The sequence below is a fragment of the Microcebus murinus genome, chromosome 10 (assembly GCF_040939455.1).
Source record: "Microcebus murinus isolate Inina chromosome 10, M.murinus_Inina_mat1.0, whole genome shotgun sequence".
Classification (NCBI taxonomy): Eukaryota; Metazoa; Chordata; class Mammalia; order Primates; family Cheirogaleidae; genus Microcebus; species Microcebus murinus.
In genome coordinates this window covers 28,147,777-28,171,098 of record NC_134113.1, presented here as the reverse complement: position 1 = coordinate 28,171,098, position 23,322 = coordinate 28,147,777, and positions in this window count along the sequence as shown.

Below are 23,322 nucleotides of genomic sequence, written 5' to 3'. Positions count from 1 at the left end.
ATCATTCTTGACAAAGATAATAAAGATCATTAACATTTATTTACTGATTTACAATATAGAAAACCCTTTCATGTATATGATTTCACCTGATCCTTATTAAAGCCCAGAGAAATATAAATCAAGCCTGTGTTAAAGATGAAGAAAATCAGGCCTCAGACACAGGATTTATGCCTCCAAATTCCATGACTTTTCAGCTTTACCACTATTGAAACAGATAGTATCATTTCTCATGATTTCCATAACCCTTTGGGTACTGGTTCTCCCACCAACCCTCTCCACCACCCCCAACTCAACTCAGCTTCCTTTACCACGCATAGCACATGTAATCCCTTGAGCTTTCTCTCAGCATGCTTTCTACTAGTTTCCATTGCTCTTTGTTTTCATCAGAGCGCCTATTGCAATGTGCCTTTTATTTATTCTTCTGCTTATTTTTATGTGTGTATGTGTGTGTGTATCCCTCATCAGAATGGGACCATGCCTACTTTTAACTATGTTTACTGTTTACATTGTTTCCACTATGGTACCTCCAGCATCTAACACAATGTTCTGCACAGGGGAGGATTTCAAATGTTTGTTGAATGAATAAACACATAAATGAAAACCATGCTTTAGTCTAATTATAGTTCAGAACGTTATCTATACCAAAGGATTCTGAATTCTATTAATATCCTTTTGAAATATTTTATATGAGTTAAACCATAATGGGAAATGGTTTCATCATCCAGAAATGGATGATACGATGCCTTTCAAGAGTCTGAGAGGCATCAGAATGTCCCCACACTATTTAATCTATCTCACGCAAGTATTTAGGTTTGACCCTCTTGCACTGCAGCAGTCTTTTAAAACTTCTACTACCCAACCAATCTGTGTTTCAAAAATATTCCTGCTCTGGATCCACAGTTTTAACAATCTGTCTTTACCAATTTAATATATGCTATGAACACTAAAGTTCCATGTAACTGATAAGAATACAGGACTTGAGGGAAGGTAGTAGTATTCATTTTTTCACTATTGTTTTATTTTGTTTTGTTCCTTTCTGGCAATCATTTAACATCTTTGAGCTTTACAATATTTACCATTTTAATGAAGTTAGTGAAGTATAATTAGTTAGAAAACATCAAAAGCAATAGCAAGAATAGAAAATGTCAGTTAAAATAAGGCATCATTTTGGATTTATGAAAGTAACAAAATTAAATATATGTACTTCATTTTATAATGGTAGTAATTAAAGAAATATTTCCAATTGCCAATATGTACCAAAATATTCATGCCTTTTGATCTAGTAATCTCAATATCTAGACATCAAAATATTAAGTGATTTGTAATCAGGACAATATTTATGTCAATACTATATAATAATAGAAACTTAAAAGAAATTCTAAAATAAAGGAGTATGAGTATGGATGACTATGTGGTTAATTCACACAATGAAGTATGTTATTAAAATATAGCTATGTTATATAATAAAAGTAGAAACAATTATATTCAATAAATATAAATCAGTAAATGTATAATAAAAGTTCTTAATATTTATAATTATATAATAATATGCACATAGATAGGCATACATGTCTTATAATTTAGCAAAATAAAATAAAGTGAAATCATCACAGCAATTATCTCCTTAAACTAAAGATTTAAACTTATTTGTGCATTTTGGATAAAATCTTGAAAGCTTTTCATTTAATTTTTATGCTTTGACAGTTATGATAGCTTTCTGAAATGACATTATATTTTCTGATTCAAATTGAGAAAAGAAAAATTAAAACTATATTTTCTACAAATGCCACCATCTTTTTATATAGTATGATAAATATTATGATATAATTTGTAAATCACTTCTCTCTTTGTTTTTATACCTATGTCTATTTTAAAGAAAATAATCTGGTTACTCAGAAATCATTACCTCACTTCAAAAAAATTCTTTTTTTAAATAGATGTACAGTCCAATAATTAAAGAAGACTTTTCAGACATTATGCCTAGTGTAAATATAAGCAAACCTCAAACAAGACCTGACCCAGTTTGTAAAAAGGAATCTTTTAGGTGATTGTTTTTAAACTTCATTAACTCTAATTTTCCATTTCACCAGTGACGGTATTTCACAGTTCCTAAGGACCATTCCCTGAGATGTTTTCCAAACTCACCAACACTTACACAAACCAGTAACTGCAGAAGTAACTCTCCATTTTGTTTGCTTAAAATAATGTGGTGTTCCACCACAACTATAGTTTTCTGGGTCCAAAACAAAACCAAAGAATTTCATTTGGTTTTATGATTTAATCCAGCTATTGAAATGAATCCATCTTTCCTTCCTTCCTTCCTTCCTTCCTTCCTTCCTTCCTTCCTTCCTTCCTTCCTTCCTTCCTTCCTTCCTTCCTCCCTCCCTCCCTCCCTCCTTCCCTTCTTCCTTCCTTCCTTCCTTCCTTCCTTCCTTCCTTCCTTCCTTCCTTCCTTCCTTCCTTCCTTCCTTCCTTCCTTCCTTCCTTCCTTCCTTCCTTCTTCTTTCCTTCCTTTCTTCCTTCCTCCCTCCATCCCTCCCTATCTCCTCTCTCCCTCCCTCCCTTTCTTTATTTTTTTTTCTCCCACTCTCACTCCCTTTTTCTGTTTCTTTCCACCAACCATTCTTTGGACACTTATGTCAAAATGAAAGTCATCTTGTGGAAAGAGTAAGTTTTCATCATCAAAAGTTGTACTAGCACACTGGTTTCATAGTGCAGTTATCAGTGGATATTGACAAGAAGTTAAGACTATACTAAATGTGCTGAAACTGTGTCACCCAAACCCTCTCTAGTATCCAAGGTACTCCCTGGGATTTCTCTGGAAGAACCAAAGGAAAAAAAACATCCCTTTTAACCTAACTTTCCCCCCATCACTACAAATTAAGTACAAGGGGGTAAATGAAAGAAAAGTTTACAGAGTTTTGAACAATAATTCCCAATCTTCTAAATAATGAGGGTGAGTATAGAGACTAGTCAAGTAGTCTCCTTTGTTCAATCATTCATTTATTTAATCATTCATTCATTCATTCATTCATTCAATATGGAATGCCCAGCTGTGTGCCTAGACTCATCCTATGTCCTGGGACTATCACAACTAACAAGACAGATGGAGTCTCTGCTCTCAAGGAGCTTATGTTTTGGGAAGAAGAAAGATAATAAACACTTAATATTATTTCTGAAAATAATATGTACTATAAAAAATAAGATAAAATAGGATAATAAAAGGGTGTAAAATTAGGAAAGTATGCATTGTTTTATAAATGGTGGCCAAGGAAGTGACATGTGAGCCTAGATCTGAAAGTGTCCCTGGCAAAGTGAAGAGCAAGTATAAAAGTTGTGAGGTAGGTCAAGCTTGTCATGTTAGTGGTGAGAGGTAAGGACAGAGTTGGGCAAGAAAGTGATCCTCTATAGCCACATGGCTTGTTTTGTCTAAATATAATGGGAAGCCCTTGAACGATATAATCCTGGAGGGAGTGATGTGAGATACAGCCTAAGTGTTATAAAGGACTGAGGCTGCAGGTTGAAGCAGGGGCTAGGGAGAGGGAAGAGTGGAAGCAGAAGAATCACTCCCACTATTTCACAGCCCAGGTGAGAGAACCATGGTGTTGAATAGGATGGCAGCAGTGGTGATGATCAAAAACAAAAATGTTAAGAATATGTTTGGGATGTTATGACAATAGTGCTTGCTGAGGGATTATCAAAAATGCTTCCTAGGTATCCCAAAAATGAAAAAACAAGCACCACATGTACTCACCATCAAATTGGTATTAACTGATCGACACTTAAGTGCACATGTAGTAATAACAGTCTGGTGTTGAGCAAATGGGAGTGCGGAAGGGGATGGGTATATACACCCCTAATGGGTGCAGTGTGCACTGTCTGGGGGATGGACATGCTTAAAGCTCTGACTCAGGTCAGGCAAGGGCAGTATATGTAACCTAAACATTTGTACCCCCATAATATGCTGAAATTTTAAAAAATGAAAAAATAAAGTGATTCACCAAGCAAAAAAACAAACAAAAAAATGCTTCCTAAGTTTTGCATATATGAATAAATAGTGCTATATTGCATACATAAGAAAGAACTTATGTTCATTTCTACAACCCTGAAGCAATAAAACCCACTATGCTCTCTTGGGTAAAAAATAAAAGGCTTAATATTAATACTGATTAGCAGTAAATAGATTGAAAACCAGGTACAATAATTAGTACTTAAAAATTAATAGGAAATATCCACATCTCTTGTTTAATATTCAGAAGTTTTATAGTCAGTGCATTATTCTGTTCCCTAGTGATTTGAAAAGATGTGATCTACTCACATTTTTATTTACTCATTTTATCATTCAATTAACAAATATTTATTATTAATAAATACTTACTACAATCCAGGTCCTGGTGAAATAACATAAATGAACACATAGACATAGCCAAAAGTTGTTCTCTTAAAATTCTGACAATTTTACTTTATTTTCTTCTGACGTTAAGTGGAGAAGAAGTCTGAAGTAGGAACACTTGTTTTTCCTTGGCAGAGAGTCTGTTTTATTCATTGTTGTTTGTCCCATATTATGCTTGTTCAATTTTGTTGCTGATATTGACGTTCATTTTTGAAATTCGAGTACTTTACCAGGTTTTATTCATTTTTTAATACTTCTTTGACCCACATTTAGCCTGCAGATTTGAATTTTCAACTCAGAGAATGTGTCTCCTATTTTATCTTTGATCATTCTTTCTTCACTATTTGGATCAGTTTCTTTTTAAAGAACATCAATTCTTTAGGGCAGATTTCTCTTTTAGGTTTTAATTTTCATCACATTAGATAATTCATTTCTGTGCCTTTTCCTTTTGCCTCCCAGTAGACAACTAAAATCAGAAATGTGGCTGATTTGGATTTCTGTAGTGTTTATTTACTTCTGTACTGTGTGTGAAGTTTTATTTTTTTCTTCTCATATTGTGCTTTCATTTACTTAAACTTTGCCTATCATTGAATTCTTTATTTTCCTATATTTCATTATTTCTTATTTCATGCATACTATTTATTATTTATTTAGAGTAGAGGATGGAGCTTTTGAAATTTGTTTCCTAGAAAAATGATTTTCAAAATAGAGCTTGCTTTCTACAACTTCAGCAGTGTTTCTTTTTATTTTATTTTACAGAACCTTTTCATAAGGTTGTAACTATCTTTAAATGTTTTCTCATCCTTGAATGATTCCTACTAAAGCTGGTATTTTGCCCATAAACACAACTCTCAGCTTCTACTTGACATATTTTTCTTTCTTCCAGCCTATAAAGAATAAATGTGCTAAATATTAAGCAGGAAGACCAAGTGGTGGGCAGCATTTTGAATTTTTCTTAAATATGAATTTGCTGAAGTAAGGGGAAGTTTCTGATTCCATCACCTGGTCATCTTGTCTTACCAGACACAGTAAAAAGGAAGTTTAATAAATAACTTAGGCCGGGCGCTGTGGCTCACGCCTTTAATCCTAGCTCTTGGGAGGCCGAGGCGGGCGGATTGCTCAAGGTCAGGAGTTCAAAACCAGCCTGAGCAAGAGCGAGACCCCGTCTCTACTATAAATAGAAAGAAATTAATTGGCCAACTGATATATATATATAAAAAAAAAAAATTAGCCGGGCATGGTGGCGCATGCCTGTAGTCCCAGCTACCCGGGAGGCTGAGACAGAAGGATCACTCGAGCCCAGGAGTTTGAGGTTGCTGTGAGCTAGGCTGACGCCACGGCACTCACTCTAGCCTGGGCAACAAAGCGAGACTCTGTCTCAAAAAAATAAATAAATAAATAAATAAATAACTTAGAGACTCAAGAGTCTATCTGTGGCTCTGTCAGGAAACATAAAAACAAAAAGCTTATATTAGATGTTTGTAAAATGAATCACCTCTTTATTTCCAACTTTTTACGTTGTTAGACATGAAATATCATCTTCTGTCCAATTTTGCATGCACTTCTTGAAATTCTAACCCCCATATTAGTGCCATATAAAGGTTGATTGGGGCACAGATTAGGGATTATAAAAGCTTTTGCTACTCCAGAAGTTAACTCTAGATAAATAGTGTTCTTGGTTTCCTCACTCTAGGCAACATGTATTTTAGTGATAAGATAATGCAGTGGAAAGTATGCATGGAAGGCTCTTAAATTATATTCCATGACTCCCCCAGTTCCATGGAAATTCTGTTTCATGGCTTCCCCCAATTCCATTCTATGTCTGAGATTGGTTAGGGGAATTCTTCCTTGTTTTTGACAGGGCATTTATCAATAATATTGTTTTACTGTGCTGCTGAAAACATGCAGCTTCTGGTAAAGAACCCATCAAAAATGTATATTACCTCTTCTATAGTGTAGAGCTTTCTCTGGGAAGAGCTTCCTCATCAGGGATTTCATTTTCTAGCCCTGACGATTGCAAAAGGAAGCACCATGATTAACATGCACCGAAGCAATTTGAGTGGAAATGGTGGCTGTCATTTCTAGGTTTAGATGTGTATGAGATGAGGTTTCCCTTTTCACACTCTTATCTCTCAACTTCCAGCTGAATGCAAAGATGCCAAGCCCCTCAGGGAGGGTGGGGCCACAAAATGGAAGGAGTCTGGGTCCCACCATCGCCACAGGAAGGAAAGTTGCATAACAACCAGTAAAATCGATATCAGACTGTTACATGAACAAGATATTAACTTTTACTGTATTAAGTCACCAGGAAGTAAATTTTCTTTTCTTTTCTATTAATAAAACACCCATTGCCATCTTAACTAAAATTAGTTTGTGTTTGGTTTCTCATTAACTAAATAAGAAGTTATTGGGGAAGATCAAATCGGGTATTTCTAACTTTCCAATGTCTCTCAAAAATATCTCAAAATGGCATGTAACATGAGCAGCTGTGTCCTTCAGCTCTAACAGCATTCGAGTTGCCTTTTCAATACACAACAAACGCGGATTGAGTACCTTATCCTGCATGTCTGCTGGGATTTTACAGAATTCCCCCTCTGTGTGTTTCCAAGGATCCACATGAGATGAAATTTCATGAAATACTTCACCTTGCTTGCACCTCTCACCTGGAACTTCTTCCCAAATCTCATCCAACTTTTATGTTACAATTCGTCAATACTACTGGAAGAATTTCTTAGGTCTGCCTCACATTTGATGTGGACCCTATTCTTCGGTCTGTAAAGCACAGATGATATTTGGCTTTAGGTATTAGGGAAATCATAACATGGAAAAGCAAAATTTAAAACACGACACATATCACTATTTATACAGCCTGCCAGTATGTCCCTTCACATGGAACTCCATCTTGGCTCCCTTTTTTTGTATACCCTGTACTTTTGCCATGTTGACCATGTTTCTGGGGCAGATCTTGTACTCAGCATTAATGACTCCTATGTCTTTTCTTATCTAAATCGATATATAAAATATCCTGGAAGCATTAAATGAGTTAGGGCATGTATATGACCTGTGAAACCTCTACCTTATTTAGAACTTCACCATCATCACCAGAAGTTTTTTGTTTTTTCTTTTTGCTGTCTATCTCTCCTTGGGCCCTCCTTTTATTACAGAGTACTATTCCATTTTATGAATAAAGTATTTTATTAAAAGTTCCATTCATCTGTCCATGGACATGTGGGTTGTTTCTGGTTTTTAGTTATTGCAAATAAAACTGTTAGGAAGATTTATGCCCAAGTCTTTATTTGGATTTATGTTTATTCTGGTAAAACTACAGAGTAGAATAGTGGGGTAATATGGTAGGTTTAACTATTTTTTTTTTTTTTTTTTGAGACAGGATCTTATTCTGTTACCCAGCCTAGAGTGCAGCATCATCATCATAGCTCTCTGCAGTCTCAAACTCTTGGGCTCAAATGATCCTCTTGCCCCAGCCTCCCAAGTAGCTGGGACTATAGGTGTGCCTGGTTAATTTTTCTATTTTTTGTAGAGAAGGGGTCTTGCTCTTGCTCAGGCTGTTCTCGAACTCTTGGCCTCAAATGATCCTCCCGCCTCAGCCTCCCAAAGTGCTAGGATTACAAGTGTGAGCTACCGTGCCCTGCTGGTAGGTTTAACTTCTTTAGAAATTACAGAAATGCTTTCTAAAGTGGCCCTAGTATTACACCTTGTCATTACATTATCAATATCTGAGAGTTCTAGTTATTTCACATCATTGTCAAGGCTTGGTATTAGGAGTCTTAAATTTTAGCAGTTTTCATAGGTATGAAGTAATATTTTATTATGGTTTTAATTACCATTTTCCCGATGACTATAGACATTGATCTTATCATGTGGATTTTTTTTATAGTATTTATATATTTTCTTTTGTGGAGGAGCTCTTCAACAATTTGTGCATTTCTTGAAAATTGTTTCCTTGATCTTATTGAAATTTGAAAGCTGCATGTATATACACTCAATAGCAATCTTTTTTTTTTTTTTTTGAGACAGAGTCTCGCTTTGTTGCCCAGGCTAGAGTGAGTGCCATGGCGTCAGCCTAGCTCACAGCAACCTCAAACTCCTGGGCTCCAGCGATCCTTCTGCCTCAGCCTCCCGAGTAGCTGGGGCTACAGGCATGCGCCACCATGCCCGGCTAATTTTTTTTTTTTTATATATATATATCAGTTGGCCAATTAATTTCTTTCTATTTATAGTAGAGACGGGGTCTCGCTCTTGCTCAGGCTGGTTTTGAACTCCTGACCTTGAGCAATCCGCCCGCCTCGGCCTCCCAAGAGCTAGGATTACAGGCGTGAGCCACCGCGCCCGGCATCAATAGCAATCTTTTATTAAATATATATATATATATAGTAAACATTTTATCTCAGTCTATAGCTTCATTTTTTTTACCCTGGAGATGTCTTTTAAAGAGTAAAAGTTTTCAATTTTGATGAAGTCCAATTTGTCAACTTTTATATTGTGGTTTATACTTCTTGTACCTTATCTAAAAAAATCTTTGCCTACCTCAACTTCACAAAGATTTTCTCCCATATTTCCTTCTAGAAGTTTTATATTTTTAGCTTTTAATTATACTTGTACTCCATTTTAAGTCAATTTTATGCAGACTGTAAGGTAATGGTCAGTGTGCATATCCCATGCCAATATCCAGTTGTACTAGCACCACAGTTAAAGAGATCTTCTTTCCTGATTGAATTGCCTTGTTACTTTTGTAGAAAAATCATTGGATTGTTTATGATGGACTCATTTCTGAAATCTCTCTTTTGTTCAATTCTGTCCTTTTGCCAATACCACCATAGCTTCATGGAAAGATTTAAAAGCATCAAGTCCATATTTTTTCTTCTTTATAAAAGGCTTTGTATCCATTAGGTTGTTTGCATTTCCATATAAACTTTAGAATCGGCATGCCAATTTCTGTATAAAGGCTTACTAGAATTATGATTGGCTATGCTAGGAATCTATAAGTAAATTATCTTAGCAACACTGAAACTTTAAATAATTAACATTGTATAAGTCTCTATTTTTAAGGAATATTTTACAGTTATTTATGTACATATCATGTATATCTCTCGTTGAATTTATCCAAAAGTTTATTATATATTTTCTTAATCTAATATAAACAAAATGTTTAAGAAAATTATTTCCAGTTGTTTACTACTAGTAAATAAAAATAAAACTGGTTGCTAGATATTGATGTTGCATCCTATAACCTTGCTAAATCTATTTATTAATTCTAATACGTATTTTTTATTTGTGCCTTAGTATTTTCTATAGACATTTTCATGCCATTTTTAAATGAACATGGTTTGACATTTCTCTTTCCAATCTTCATGCTTTTCGTTTATTTTCCTTTTCTACTATACTATCTAGGACTTTCTCCTGAATGTTTAATAGAAGTGTTAAGATCAGTCATACTTGCTATTTCCTGATCCTAGGGGAAAAGCATTCTGTCTTTTATTGTTTGTATGCAATATCTCAGTTAATTGTCCTATGGAACTTACATAGTAGATACCTTTATTATTATTCCTCGTTTTAAGTGTAAAGTGTTAAACTGATATGCTTACTGTGTCACAGCCATGACCACCAAAACAAAAACTAGCCCAGGTCAGTTTGACTACTGGGTTTTATTCTTAAGGGCTGCTCTGGGCTGACTCAGCAGAAGCTGAATCACAGTTTGCAGCTACAGTTGGGCCCCCTCCCAGGCTGCCTGCAACATGTTTAGACCCCCAGGCACATGTTCCTTCAGCTCTGAAACCTGGGCCCGCACTAGACACACAGCCCAAGCTCATCCTGGGGATCCCCTCTGCTGGGACAGAACTGTTCTTTATGACCCATTCATGTAGCAAGTATGTGACTCCGTGCCCGATGGAGACCAAATGCATAAATGGGAGACCCAGGGAAAAAGAAAATGAAAAGTAGAGGGGATGACACCAAGAATATGGAGTCACTAAAAAAAAACCTTTTTCTTCCCCTACTCTGTTAGCTTCTGAACTGGCTTCTTCCCCTGGCTAATGGATTAGGCCTATGTCTAATCTCTTAGCGCTATTTGTTTTCCTATCAAGCCCCTTTTACATGACTTATTCCTTGTCTCTTTTTCTTATCATGATATAACTCAATTTCACAGTTGATTGTGAAACAGCAATGAGATTATGTCAGTGAATACACTTGTAAGTCAAAAGCTTCCAGATAAATTCACGATAGAAGTGCTATTGTTGTTATTGGTACTGAAGGAAACCCAGAGAATGGATATAAAACTGAAATCCGTTTTCTATTAATAATTTCAAGAGTCAAAAATCACCAAGGTCGGCCGGGCGCTGTGGCTCACGCCTGTAATCCTAGCTCTTGGGAGGCCGAGGCGGGCGGATTGCTCAAGGTCAGGAGTTCAAAACCAGCCTGAGCAAGAGCGAGACCCCGTCTCTATTACAAATAGAAAGAAATTAATTGGCCAACTGATATATATATAAAAAATTAGCCGGGCATGGTGGCGCATGCCTGTAGTCCCAGCTACCCGGGATGCTGAGGCAGAAGGATCATTCGAGCCCAGGAGTTTGAGGTTGCTGTGAGCCAGGCTGACGCCACGGCACTCACTCTAGCCTGGGCAACAAAGCGAGACTCTGTCTCAAAAAAAAAAAAAAAAAAAAAAAAAAAAAAAAAAAAAAATCACCAAGGTAAGGTGCTCCCACAGCCTTTACCTGATTTCCACCCTTTACCGACTAGGATCTAGGTAAGGCATCCATTCTGAGAAGTGAATTTGAAAGTAGACAATAGCATCTGGAGAAAATGTAGGCTCTGTGAATGTGGCAGCAACTTTTAAAACTAGACCAAATTGTGCAGCCAACTGATAAGTAGTTAAAGTTTTTTGCACTAATTTTCCCTTGCAGAAAACTTCTAACTCCATTAGCATTCATCTTAAGTAAATATATCTCTATTATATTTATCCATGAGAGTTGCTGAAGCTAGGAAGACGTAACTTTTAAAAAAATCTATCTGTTAATCAAGATGGTGTGAAAAGAAGAAGAATCTTAAAATAACAACATCCAGAAACATCTGGTCTCCTAAGCTTTGTTTATCATTTCCTGGACCTCTGTACAAGCTTTCTTTTGCAATTTGTAGGTGGCCTGGTATTTCTTACAGTGTTCCAGATGTTTTTCCTGAAGTCAGGACAGCCACAGGAAATTTGTTTAACATTATAATTTTTAATCATGAATGGTACATAATACTTTTGACTTTCATTTCCTCTCTGAACCATCTCAGATATTGTCTTTTTATTCAATTTTAAAGGTTATTGAAATAATATCTCACTTTCACATTCCAAAGTTATCTACTAGAAGGAAGAAAATATATGCTTTTTTGGTTTTATTTTCTCCAGACTTAGCATAGTTCCTAAGTCTTTAATAAATGTGTGAATTAATGGAATAAACAAGTGAATTGTTGAACTAATTAAAATTTCATTTTATCTCATATGAGCATGTTAAAAGTGAAAGAGGACAAGGCCACACCCCACACATACCTGGTTTTATGAAAACAAGGGCAAAAGTAAATTATTTCAAGAAATTCTTTACATTTTTCATATATCAATGCCAGATCAAGTAACCACATGGGTTCCTTATAAACTGGGGATCAATGTAAGTTACTACAGAATTGTCTGGAGCCATTGTATGTTAGTATTCCATGTGAAAAAATGGCCCTAGCTTATGAAATTTATACTTATTTCCATAGGTCTCTAGTTAAATGTGCTGGTACAAGGCTGAGGCCCACTGAGCCCTCCTGAAGTTTCAGAAATACACTTTCTTTATGGTACAGAACTGTTTATTTATAACTGTCAAACCACAGCAAGTCATCAGCCCACATTCAAGGCAGGCACTAAGCCATAATTTTGTTAATGTGAATTCTTGAAGGAAACAGAAACTAGACTGTTTTTATGAATTTTAAACTCATAAGTCAAAACACAGAGATTTTTTTTTTTTTAAATAGATCCTTTCTCAAGAGGCTTTTCTTCTTGGTGTTGTTTAAGCAAGGACTGTTTTGGAAATGCTGATGGGATCACAGCAAAGGCATCCAGAGGGAAACATATAATATGTTTATTTATCTTAGAAACCACAGAACATTGCAAAAGGCCAAATTGGCCCTGTAAAATGTGTTGCTAACATGTACAGTATGATTGCTTAGTTTGGATAAAGTCAAGTCATTTCTGTTTTGATAAAGAAGGACCACAATCTATATCCTGGCATCTCCAGAATTTATGTTTGTAACCCAACCCTTTCCCCTGAACTCCAAAGTCCTCGAGCAAAATCCGCTTTTGTACCTCCGCGTGGAAGTTGAATAATTATCTCAAAATGAACAGATCCAAAGCCAAACCTTTGATTCTCAGTCCTTCCAACTCAACCTCTTTGCAGTCTTTCCCATCTCAGTAAATTGTGACTTCATCCTTCCAGAGGCTCAGGCCAACATTCTTGGAGTCATCCCTGTCTCTATTCTTTCTCTCTCACACCCCGTCTGATTTCTCAGCCATCCCTGTTCTCTGTACTATCAAAACAAATCTACATTCTGACCCCTTCTCAATGCTTTCTCTGCCACTATCATTGTCAAAACCACCATCATCTCCTGCTTGATTATTGCACTGTCATCATAATACTGTTTCTTGACCCATCCCTGTCCCTCTACAGTCTATACAGGCAGAGGCATCTTTTCAAAGATAGTTGAATCGAGTCATTCCTTTCCTGAGACTCCTCCAATAGCTTCCCATCTTGCTCAGAGTAAAAGCTAGTAAAAGCTAGTCTTTACAGTTGCCTAAAAACCCTCCAGTACGTGGTTCCCATGACCTCTCTGACCTCATGGCATATCTTGTCTCTCCTTACTCACTTTACTCTGCTTACGTGTGCCTTCACCAATCTTACCTAAACTTGCCATGTATCATCCTAACTTAGGGCCCCCTTCCTTGGCTTGTTCCCTTCTGTCTGTGCTTCATCTCTCTGCTCAAAGTCACTTCTGATAAGATCTTTCTCCAACTATTCTATATCAAGTAGCAAGTCTCACCCACTCACATTCCTTATTCCCCAGTTTTTATTGACGTTCCTCTGCTTCAGCTGTCATTCCCTGGAATGTCCTGAGGGCAAGACATTATTCATTGGTATATACCAGCCACTAGAATGGTGCCAGGCACACAGTAGGTTGTTAATAACTATTTGTTGAATAAATGAAATAATAGGTGCTAGTAGACACACCAGGGCAGGAGGGTTGGATTATTTTGATATTTTTGCTATATTTTTAAATTGATTTGTTTCTGTGCTTGTTCCCGATGGCCTGGAAGAATTAACTTAGTCCTCACAGACTCTGTTGGAATAAGAACCCTGGGAAGAAAGTCTCCTGATCTCTGATGCCTAACACATTGGTGGGTAGCATATTCAGGAAGCATCTCACCAAGCCCTTTTCTGATTATCTCATTTTTGGGGAACATATAGCCTTTCTCTGAGTTCAAAATTATTTAACCCATCTAAGGTTGTTTTACTTTCCTAGACGTTTATGTTTGTGTGTGGTTTTAGTAGGTTTAGTGTTTTTCCTCTCTTGATTTTGCTTTGTTTTCCATTATTATACTCCATTGCATGAAATTGACAGTCTGTCACAGACCTGTGACTTGAAGCAACCATGACAGATGGTATGCTCAAATACTTAGACAGATCCACTAAAAGGAATGGTTTAGCAATAAATGTGGGAATTTAAAAGTGAGCAGCAAAGTCAAGAATGAGAGGACTGCAATGTTGACTCAATAACCTCTAACCCCGCTGTTGTAGGAGGTTGGAGGCTGAAGGGTGATGGGATCTCGTGAAGAGTTATAGGGGCATAAACGGGCCGTCTTGGACCAGGCCTGGCTGGAATGTTGGATGTATGAGAAACTACTATATAAAACATTTTTAGTTTACTTGAGGGATTAGGCGTTTCTTCATTTGCATGAAGATAAGATGATGATATTCTGCAGCTGCAGCTGCAATAAAACTGTGGAATGAAGGAGTTCCTTGGAATAATAGTATGGAGAGGGAGAAATGGAAAAAAGATAATGATTATGACACACCAATAAATGACTGAACCAGAAGGAAAGAGGAGATCCAGGTTACATCTGATTTAAGTGATGAGAATGACATAGTAACACTCATTGCCAGGTCAAGGTCATGGAAGAGAAATGCTTTGAAAGAATTTAATGCTATGCTCTAGAGAATTTGAATCACTTAAATGTGCTAAGATAACTTCCCATTAGACAGAAAGTGGTACAGCTTGGGCTAGCATAAATTGGAGAGAGTTTGCCCAAGGGTCAGAAAAAAATTCAGTTTCTAACCTTTTATATAAGCCACACATAATTTGACAAAAAATTTTGATAAAAATAAAAACAAAAAAATAAGCATTTTTATAAAGCCAAAAATGGGTGTTAATGGTTAACATGCGCCTCATCCCAGAAGATATATTCAACAATCTAATCCCCAATATTTGTGAATGTGTCTTTATTTGGAAATAGGGTCTTTAAAGATGTAATCTAGTTAAGATTAACTCATACTGGATTGAGGTATTCCCTAATCCAACATAATTGGTGTCCTTTTGAGAAAAGAAGAGGCACAGACAAATGAGAGAAGCAGGTCATGGGAAGATAGAGGCAGAAATTGGAGTCATGCTGCTACAAGCCAAAGAACACCCAAAGCTACCCAGAAGCTACAAGCAGCAAGAAAGCATCATCTTCCCCTAGAGGTTTTGAGCAGGGCCCAGTTGACACCTTGGTTTTTTTACTTCTAGCCTCTAAAACTATGAAAGAATACACCATCATTTTAAGCCACCCAGTTTTAGGTTCTTTGTTACAGCAGCTCTAGGAAAGTAACACAATGGGGATTTCTTCCAGGGGCCAATCAGCAGGAGAAAAAGGACAGACATGGTGCAATAGGAAACGAGAGGACTGACTCGCTATTGCCTTATTCCTCGAAGTATGGGCCAAGGGGAAGCAATATTCCTGGAGCTTGTTTGAAATGCAGAATCTCAGATCCCAATCCAGACCAGAGACATAAGAGTTTACCTTGAGATGATTGCAGCCCAAACTATGTACCAGGAATAACAACAGTAATAGCAACAGACATATTTGAGAGCTTCCCATGTACTTGGCTCAGATCTAAAAGTCACACCCTATGTTAATTCATTTAATTTACACACCAACCTATAAGATATGTACTATTTATGTTCTCATTTTACAAACAAGGAGATGAGCCATGGAAAGGTTAATTTCCCTTAGTCACATAAGCAGTAAGTATTGAAGTCAAGGAAATGAGCTACATTTATCTTTACTTCAATTGAAAGATATATAATAAAGGAAGAGTTGTGTCGATATTTAAGAGAGGGGTGCTGAAGTATGAGGTCTCTCTCTACTTAAGATACTAAACCAAAGTAGAAATAGCCTGACTGCCAAAGTAGAAATATGTGTGTTAGAGGTTCTGCCTTGCAGATGAACATCCAAGATGGTCTTCCCCTCTTTCTATTTCTGCTTATCCCTCACCACAGTTGCCAGTTAAGCATCAGGATAAATGCAGGCTTTCCCCTCTGAGAGGAAGGCTGCAACATAGAGGGTGCATCATTCAAGGTCCAGCTTTGGGGAAAAGAAACGTCCAGTGATGGACATGGACCTTGAACATCTGAATTCCTTCCAACTGAAACCACCTCTTCACCTGTAGTCATGACAGTGGGGTCTCTTGGGAAGTGAAAAAGAGAAGAAAAGAAAGAAATTGCCTTCCTCCTATTGAACATACTGGGAAATTCACATTTTGTGGTCTCATAAGTCTGTGGAAAGAGGGAAAAGGGTAGCTTCCCCTAATGTTATTATTAGCTCTTTATATATCAAATGTATATGAAAAACTACTGCTTCTGCTTCAGAAGAAGGAAAAGAAGTTAATTAAGCCCTTCTTTATGCCAGCCTGTCAAAGATGTGTCCAGGCACATCTTGGTCTTTGAATTTACTCTCTGCCTTGAATAGCACCTCCCCACCAAATCTTCCTGTTGAACTCTTATGCATATATCAAAACCCACCTTAACCATTATCTCCTCAATGAAGTCTTCCACGTTCCTCTGCAATCATTCTACAGTTGGCAGAAGTGATCAGCCCTTTTGGTTGCTGATGTAACTTGCATATATTTCTATGATAAAATTTATCATGCTGTATTTCAATTGTTTGCTATATTTCAAATATTTAATAAATTATTAAAATGTATTCTGTTGTATCTCAATTACTGCTTCTTCTATTGAACTATGATCACCTTAAAGTTCAGGATGGCATCTTATTCATTTTTATATCCCCAGTGTTCACCATAGGCCTAGTAAATATTCTTGCATGGATAAAAATCTACTCTGTACTGTAAAAGTCATATTAAACTCATTGGTAGTGTATAGAATGGCCCTGTTCAATATGATATCAATTATTTGAAATTAAATTTATTATAATGAAATAAAATTTAAAATGTAGTTCTTCAATTGCATTAATACATTTATAGTTCTCTGTAGTTACATGTGGCTGCCGAGTGGATACCTTACTAGAAAGTGTTGATATAGTACATTTTCAAAATTGAACAGTTTGGAAAATATTTGATTTTTTTAATGAAAAAAACCCATCCCTTTAAATGTAACAATGCTAATTCAGGCTGGTGAGATTACCCATTATTTTGTAGCCCTACACTGTAATGTAAAGAAGATGGGAGATGCTGTGGATATGCCATGATTCTCAATAGTTAGACATGAGTAATTATTTTCTAAAGTAGTAGAAGGCAACTCAGCTTGACAATAAAGTGACAAAAAATTTGCCTTCTTCCTTACAAGTGGTATGTCTTCTGGCAAATTACTTGACCTCTCTGGGGCTCCATTTTTTTGTGGGTAAAAGGGGTATTAAATAACCATACAAAGCACATAAGGCTATTATAAATAATATATTGTATGTAAGCCATTAGGGCATAGTATCCAATAAATGACAGTTACTATCTTTATGGCATCTGCACTTGGGGTCCTCAAACTATGGCCCGTGGGCCACATGCGGCCTACCGAGGACATTTATCTGGCCTGCCAGGTGTTTTTGCCCTGGTTGCCTGTCCTGCTTAGCAGCTGACTCATCCCGGGCCCACAGTGTGCATGTGTGGAATGTGTGCCGCACTCTCCAATGGCCATCCAACGGTCTGAGGGACAGTGAACTGGCCCCCTGTTTAAAAAGTTTGAAGACTCCTGCCCTAACTTATTACCTCAGATGAACTTCTAAGAACCATAAATAGATTCCCATCTTAGTTTTTAAGACCCCTATGGTCTCCATATATCATGAATTGTATAAACTATTGTGAAAGCGAAGACTGACCACTGGATCAGCACATAGCAGGATTATAATTCCTACTCTGCATTTACTATATCTCAATTTCCTCATCTGTGAAATGGGAATAATGCATTCTTATGGGATTTCCATGAAAAGTAAAGACATGGTCCAAAAAGAGCCTATAACAGAAGTTGGAAATTTGTATGCACTTTTAATAAACTCCAGAAATAAGTATCTGTTGTTGTGTGTCCAACTCCCTACCATGAGTTATCTTAGGTCTACTTTATTGAATGACTTAATCAATGAAGTAAGTATACAAAATCAATTAATGCCCTCTCCCAGCTATTGCCTGATACCAGGCTATGGATAAATATTACTGACTTAATCACTTCATGAAAGTCTAACACGTAGGTAAATAGTCCATACAAAGGCTTTGTGCATTTCAGGCAGTAATTAGTATAAGGGAGAAAATGACTTTAACTGCAGCAACTTAGAGCTCTATACTCTGATTTTCTCAATTCTCATGATTATCTAAATATTATTTTTGCTTTCTGCTATATTTATATAATATATAATTGACTTCGCATTAAGATTAACTGTGTATACGTTTCCTGTTTATACTTTGATGTTTAACACTAACCATATTTTTTAAATAAGTGAAGTCTGTGTTAGGCATAGACATGATAAAAAGAGCTTGGTGAGGGGGCGGAGCAAGATGGCGGACGAATAACACCGCCAGACAGAGGGTCTCTGCAGAAAAGACCGATTCTAGCAGAAACTAGAGGAAAGAAGCAAGAAGACGAGCATACAGCGGACAAGGGCCGGAAGGAGGGGTACCTGAGACCCCGGGAGACTCCACGGGAGGAGGCTGCGGAGGAGAACTGGAGGCTGAGACCACCGGAGCAGCCCGGAGACCAGCGGCAAGGGTAGGTGGATCTGCTGTTTCCCCTCCCCTGCATTCGGGACTGCTGGTGGGCTCCCCAGCGTGTGGAGAGACCTGCGGACATCAGCCCAGAGACTGCCGCCGCCTGCCAACAGTGAGCCTGTAGCAGACGTGGCACCAGGTTCCCAACTTCCTCCGGGCACCTCCGTGTGCACGGACCCGAGCCGCGCGGCAGGCACCATATTGCCTCCTCCTCCCCTCCGCCGACCCTACCCACGGCTGCCCAGAGAGACAATACTGCCACCAGCCGGAGGCACCTCCAGGGAACGGGACCTTCCCGTTTGGGACCCCGCCCGCCCTCCCAGGTGCTGCTGGCACCGTGTTCCCAGGAGACCGGTGCCGACTCAGAGGCTGAGAGACATAGACCCAGCTTGGGCTCCCTGTGGGTGAATTAGGACCGGAAATCCTCTCCCTGGTGGGAATACAGTTTGAACTCTGGGACCCAGAGGTCGGACCTGCAGACCAGATCCCCTGCACCGAGGGCTAGCATTGCCCGGGGCACAGAAGGGTTATACGTGAACAGCCTACTGAGGGCTGTGTGCCTCCAGGGGCGGATCGGAGCCCTAGAGAACAACCCTCCTCCCAGGAGGAGGCCGTGTGCCCAACCCAGGTGGCATTCCTGTGCAGGGAACCTCCCCGCCGGCACCACAGTCCGGGGAGGCCTGGTGGCTTGTGGTCTGGCCTGCTGGCAGAGGCCCAGGAGTAGCTGCAGAGATGGGGAGGGTGGAAAGAAGCGAGGCCTGCTGCAGACTGCGGGTCTCAGACAGCCCCACCCCCACACCCAGACTTTGTGGCTGAGCGGGACCATTCCAGCCCCGCCTTGACAGCTTTCCCTGGAAGCTGAGAACAGAACTTTGACCCCTGCTAACGGCCTGAGGGCAGGCTTATTTAACCCAGCTCCGCCCAGAACGAGAGCTGATAACAGGACTCAAAATCAACACCATAGCCTGTTCCTCCAAGCAAACTCCACTTACTGACAGGGACAGCATCTTGCACAGCCTTGCCACGGCATCCACTGACTCAATATACAGGGAGTGGTCCAATTTCACCCACAGGCACCACCTAACGCCTCAGAAACTAAACAAGGTGCGTGAATACCCAAACAATAACCAAAGGAAAGAAACAACAACTGATCTACATGGGAAGAAATCAGCGAAAGAACTCAGGAAATATGAAGAACCAAACGGAAAACACACCCCCAAGGAGGAGCACCAGCCCCCTAGAAACGGACACCGACCAAAATCAGGCAACCAATATGACAGAAAAGGAATTTCGTATGTGGATCATAAGAACACTCACCCAGCTGCAACAACAACTCAATAACCAACACCAAGAAAACACAAAAAACCTCCAAGAAATGGAACAAAGGTTCAACAAAGAGATTGACACAGTGAAGAAAACTTTAACCGAAGTCCTGGAGATGAAGAATCAACTCAGAGAACTACAAAATACTGTGGAAAGTCTCAAGAACAGGGTAGATCAAGCAGAAGAAAGAATCTCAGAGATTGAAGATAACACCTTCCAATTAAATAAATCAGTCACAGAAATACAGCAGAGAAACAAGAGAAAAGACCAAAGCCTACAAGAGCTGTGGGGTTATGTGAAAAAACCTAACGTGAGGGTCATAGGTTTAGCCGAAGGGGAGGAAGACAACACTCAAGGGCTGGACAAGCTTTTTGAAGATATAATAGAGGAAAATTTCCCAGGCCTTGCTCAAAATCTCGATATACAAGTTCAAGAAGCCCAGAGGACCCCTGGGAGATTCAATGCAAACAGGAAGACGTCACGTCATGCAGTCATCAGACTGACCAAAGTATCAACTAAAGAGGCCCTTCTAAGAGCTGTAAGACAAAAGAAGCAAGTGACATACAAGGGAAAGCCAATTCGAATAACATCAGACTTCTCTAATGAGACTTTACAAGCAAGGAGAGACTGGGGCCCCATTCTCACTCTTTTGAAACAAAACAATGCCCAGCCTAGAATATTATTCCCTGCAAAACTAAGCTTCATATATGAAGGAGAAATAAAAACATTCTCAGACAAGCAAACGCTCAGAGAATTCACCAAGACAAGACCAGCCCTACAAGAAGTACTTAAAACGCATTATGCACGGAACATCATAATAATAATCCACGGATATAAAAACAACCAAAACCCAAAGATATTAAAGGCCAGATATTACAATGGCTCAAGACAGAAATCATAGCAACAACATCCAACCCAACAGAATGATCAGTAATCTACCTTACCTATCAGTTCTCTCAATAAATGTGAATGGCTTAAACTCTCCACTCAAGAGACATAGGCTGGCTGAATGGATAAGAAAATACAGGCCAAGTATATGCTGTCTTCAGGAAACACATTTAACCTGCAAGGATGCACATAGACTAAAAATAAAAGAGTGGAGATCAATATTCCAAGCAAATAGAAGCCAAAAGAAGGCTGGTGTGGCAGTTCTAATTTCAAACGATTTAGTTTTTAAACCAACAAAAGTAGTAAAAGACAAAGAGGGTCATTATATAATGGTGAAGGGCACAGTCCAACAAGAAGAGATAACAATTTTAAATATATATGCACCCAACTTAGGTGCACCCAGATTCATAAAGCAAACCTTACTGGAGCTAAGCAAATGGATTAATAGCAACTCCATAATCGCCGGGGATTTCAACACCCCACTGACGGCACGAGACAGATCCTCCAAACAGAAAATTAATAAAGAAATAATGGACTTAAACAAAACTCTAGAACAATTGGGTCTGACAGACATCTACAGAACATTCTACCCAAAATCCACTGAATATACGTTCTTCTCATCAGCTCACGGGACATTCTCTAAGATTGACCATATACTAGGACACAAAGAAAATCTCAAGAAATTTAAAAAAATAGAAATCATACCATGTACCTTCTCAGATCACAGTGGAATAAAACTAGAAATCAACCCTAACAGAAACTCACATTTCTACACAAAAACGTGGAAATTAAACCACCTCCTACTAAATGATTACTTCGTAAATGAAGAAATCAAGACGGAAATAAAAAACTTCTATGAAGAAAACGACAATGGAGAGACAAGTTATCAACTCCTCTGGGACACAGCTAAAGCAGTTCTGAGAGGAAAGTTTATCTCCATAAATGCCTATAACCAAAAGGCAAGAAGATCACAAATAGACAATCTAATGAAACGACTCAAAGAGCTGGAAAAAGAAGAACAGACCAACCCCAAACCCAGCAGAAGAAGTGAAATCAACAAGATCAAATCAGAACTAAACGAAATTGAAAACAGGAAAGCTATTCAGGAGATTAATAAAACAAAAAGTTGGTTCTTTGAAAAAATAAACAAGATTGACACGCCGTTGGCTAAGCTAACGAAAAGCAGAAAAGAGAAATCTCTAATAAGCTCCATCAGGAATAAAAAAGGAGATATCACAACTGATCCCAAAGAGATACAAGATACAATTTATGAATACTACAAAAATCTTTATGCACACAAACTGGAAAATGTGGAGGAAATGGACAAATTTCTAGAAACACACAGCCTCCCTAGGCTCAACCAGGAAGAAATAGATTCCCTGAACAGACCAATCTCAACAGCTGAAATAGAAACAGCAATTAAAAATCTCCCTAAAAAGAAAAGTCCCGGTCCAGATGGCTTCACACCTGAATTTTACCATACTTACAAAGAAGAACTAGTACCTATCTTGCAGAAACTATTCCACAACATCGAGAAGAACGGAAACCTCCCCGACACCTTTTATGAAGCGAATATTACTCTGATACCAAAACCAGGAAAGGATGCAACAAAAAAAGAAAACTACAGACCAATATCCCTAATGAATATAGATGCAAAAATTTTCAACAAAATCTTAGCTAACCGAATCCAGACACTTATCAAAAAAATAATCCACCACGACCAAGTGGGCTTCATCCCAGGGATGCAGGGATGGTTCAACATACGTAAATCTATAAATGCAATTCACCACATAAACAGAAGCAAAAACAAAGACCACATGATTCTTTCAATAGATGCAGAAAAAGCTTTTGACAAAATTCAACACCCTTTCATGATACGAACACTTAAGAAAATAGGCATAGAAGGGACATACCTAAAAATGATACAAGCCATATATGACAGACCCATAGCCAACATCATACTGAATGGGGAAAGATTGAAATCATTCCCACTTAGAACTGGAACCAGACAAGGCTGCCCACTATCTCCACTTCTGTTCAACATAGTGCTGGAAGTCTTGGCTACAGCAATCAGACAGGAAAATGGAATCAAAGGTATCCAAATAGGGGCAGAAGAGATCAAACTTTCACTGTTTGCTGATGATATGATATTGTATCTAGAAAACCCCAAGGATTCAACCAAGAAACTCCTGGAACTGATCAATGAATTTAGTAAAGTCTCAGGATACAAAATTAATACACAGAAATCAGAGGCATTCATATACGCTAACAACAATCTAATTGAGAACCAAATCAAAGACTCAATTCCCTTCACAATAGCAAACAAAGAAATTAAAGTACCTAGGAATATATTTAACCAAAGAGGTAAAAGACCTCTACAGGGAGAACTATGAAACACTGAGGAAGGAAATAGCAGAGGATGTAAACAGATGGAAATCC